The following is a 3,282-nucleotide window of genomic DNA, read 5'->3' as shown; positions in this document are numbered from 1 at the left end:
CAGTACCCAATGAGGTAGAAGAGCCAGGGTTCAGAAGAGGAAACCATGACATCTCTGGCCAATAAGGGCCCACAAGAATAAAGATCCCTCCCCCCTGCTGAGACTTGAAGAGAACCATCTGGATCAATAAAAAGTGGGGGAATGTATAAAGGAGACTTCTCAGCCACTTTATCACCAATACGTCCACTACCTAGGCTCCTTGTTCCGGAAGCCTGGATCAGAATCGACAAAGATGAGCATTGTCCTTGTTTGAAAAGAGATCCAGAAAGGGTTTCACAAACTCTCGGCATATCTCTCAAAACAACGACCTGGATAACGTCAACTCCAGCAAATTTAGAAACGTCCAGCTGTCTGCCATCACATTGTCGGTGCCCTTGATGTGTACTGCCCACGTGTGCAACAGGTTGATCTCTGCCCAATAACCCAATTGTTCTGCTATTGCATTGAGGGATTTTGAATGCATGCTTCACTGTTGGTTAATGTAAAAGACAGCTACCTTATTCTCTGTCTTTACTAGCACATTTTTTTGAGACAGATGATGATGGGAAAACTTCAAAGCCCTGTAGATTACCATCAACTACATCTATTTCCATGACCTCCGACTCTCTAGGAAGACCACTTGAATTGACAGGATCAGTCCAACACAGTAGCTCTCCAGCCAGGTTTGCTGGCATCTGTTGCGAGGATTCAGGAGCATCCAGGTATATTAGTGTCCACTTAGACCAGTGGTCTTCAAACTCTTTGATGCTGCATCCACCCAAGGGGAAAAAAACCCATTGGTGCCTCCCCTCTGAATTGTCCACAATTCTTCTATTAAATTGTCACTGTTTAAATATGTCTAGACCTATTTAAACATTGCAGTTACGTTCTGTTACTGTTTTAAAAATGCAATCAAATACATGACCCCAAATATACTATTCTGGTCAGGCCTGCCCTACTAACCAATTGCAGCGTCATGTTCTGCTGAGTAAACTGATCTCACGACAGTGAGGAATGCACGGGCCGGGTGGTGCCCGGCGCACAAAAGCGCGCCTTCTTGTGTTGTACGTCTCTTCGCGCAAATGCAAACTCAGATTTCCTGCACTGTGGTCGGCAGTATAGACATGGGAAGGCGCAGTAGGGAAGGCTTGAGCAACGAACCGTTGGCTATGTTTTGTTGTTACTTTGTTGACATGAGCTCAAGTAATTTGAAGCAGAAGGAACGGCCAGACCTAAAAAAAACTCTCTTACCTCCAACGCCGAATAACCACTATAATTATAATATCTCAAAAGCAGCTGGCCTTGTAAACTTAATGAGCAAGCAAGCCGATGCATTTTGGGTTTTGTTGTAAAAGAATAAAAATACTATCCATCCTTTCCTTTTTTTCCGGCAACAAGCGATGTTACAAAGATATCACAGCACACAGTGAGATTGAGTGAAAGAAGAGGCACTGAGGCTGGCATGCAGCACTCCACAGCTCTTGTTATTGTAATCCAGACAGGGGGCGGAAGGAGAAAAGTATGAAGGAATCGCGATCGTGAGACCAACTCTTCTATCTATCTGCATTTTATGGAAAAAGGAGATATGTAGTACTCATGGCCGGTTAGCTCAGTTGGTTAGAGCGTGGTGCTAATAACGCCAAGGTCGCGGGTTCGATCCCTGTATGGGCCAGGTTGCATTTTTTCTCTCAACTAAACTCTTTTTTTATCATTTAATCAAGCTCTTATAAATCCATACACTCTGTTGCTCCAGTATACGTTCACTTTCCATTAGTCCTTCTTTTGCCACTGCTGACCAAAGCTCCAGCCGGCAGCGCCAGTAGAACAACACAAGTGCAAGGGATTGTCTCTCCAAGATGGAGACACTGCCTCAGACTATGTCTCGTGAGAGGTGGAGGGAGACCAAGAGCTGATTATTAGATGCGTGGGGATAAGAGGAACATAACTCAGGTGAACAGATTCTGGATAGTGATGCTATAGCTAGGATCAGCAACGTTACAGGGCAAAGGATAGGAAAATAATTAGGTGACAGAAGTATAGAAGTGGCTACAAGGGGGTGTGTCTCTTAAGAGGGCCGAAAGATACACTGAAGGCGAAGGTGAAGTGAAAGAAGAAAGAAAGATCAAAGGAAGTCGACAGTGATTGAGAGAAAACTCACAACGGCAAATTGAGCAAAAGACAAGGCCTGGGGAGTTAGACTACTTCAATGCAAATTTACGCCGCAGATGAGCATGACAACTGACCCTTGTACAGTGGTGCTGAAACAATTTTCAGTGTGGGGGTGCTGTCATCAAAGGGCTTCTGAAAATCCAGGAATTATACAAAGAACTAGTCCTGCGGAATGAGCCACGCACATTCAGAAAGAGTGGTGATGCGTTGGTTACTTATTGGTAATCTTCATTAGCCTTAGTCCATTGCGTCCTTGTGACAGTCATTACAAAGTAAGGTGATGTGACCTTCCAACAGGAAGAAAGAACAGGAGGATCCTTAAATGCTAGCCCCATGCACCCAACCTGGGTGCCAAGCCCTTGCCAAAGGACTGATGGGAAGGTGGGCAGGATGTAATGTTTGTGACAAAGACAAGATGGACTAAGGGTAATGCAGAGTTCAAAACATTGGTACTCAAATGCAAAACAGAAAAATTATTAAGCCATAATGCTTGACAAATGTATGCTCTGAGGACCAAGTAGCCACCCTAGGAATTTCCTAGATTGTTACTCACTGGAATTCAACCCAGGAGGTGGCCATTCCTCTCGTAGACCATCCCTGAACTGGAAGATATTCTAAAAAGCCTTGCAAAGCCAGAAAAATTGACAACTTAATCCACCTACTCAGAGTCATAAAAGTCACCTTCTTGTCTTTTCCAGGCTGTCCAAAAGTCACAAACAAGGAGTCGGTTTTCCTGAACTGCAGAGGCCTGGTGACATAAATGAAAAGAGCTCTTTAAACATCAAGTGTATTTAGAAAATGTTCCTCCGGAGAGGAAGGAGAGGGAATGAAAGAAGGAAGAATTATTTCCTAAGATCTATCAAAAATAGACTTAACCTTTGCAGCAAAGGTAAGGCTAGGCCTTAAAGTTACCCCATCTTCCAAAGTATCAAATGAAGAGAGGACAGCATTTTAAGGCTCCCAGCTCCCCAATTGTTCTCAGCAAGGTGATAGGAAATAGGAAAATAACTTTATAGGAAACAATCTTTATGTCTACAGTATCCAGATCCTCAAAGAGATAAAATTGCAAAGCCTATAAAAGAGTAGGAAGATTCTGAGTTGGAGAAATGGGATTTTTCAACTGGTCTTACAATT

General features: G+C 43.5%; 1 non-coding gene across 1 annotated transcript; it reads left to right on the top strand.

Moving 5' to 3' along the window:
• Positions 1-1,577: 1,577 nt before the first annotated feature.
• TRNAI-AAU (transfer RNA isoleucine (anticodon AAU)) lies at positions 1,578-1,651 on the top strand. Its single transcript has one exon. It is a non-coding gene; the product is annotated as a tRNA-Ile (tRNA).
• The last annotated feature ends 1,631 nt before the right edge of the window (positions 1,652-3,282 follow it).

This window comes from Pleurodeles waltl, chromosome 12, assembly GCF_031143425.1.
Source record: "Pleurodeles waltl isolate 20211129_DDA chromosome 12, aPleWal1.hap1.20221129, whole genome shotgun sequence".
NCBI lineage: Eukaryota > Metazoa > Chordata > Amphibia > Caudata > Salamandridae > Pleurodeles > Pleurodeles waltl.
Note: the sequence above shows the minus strand (reverse complement) of the source record. Positions and strands in the feature narration are given on the sequence as shown.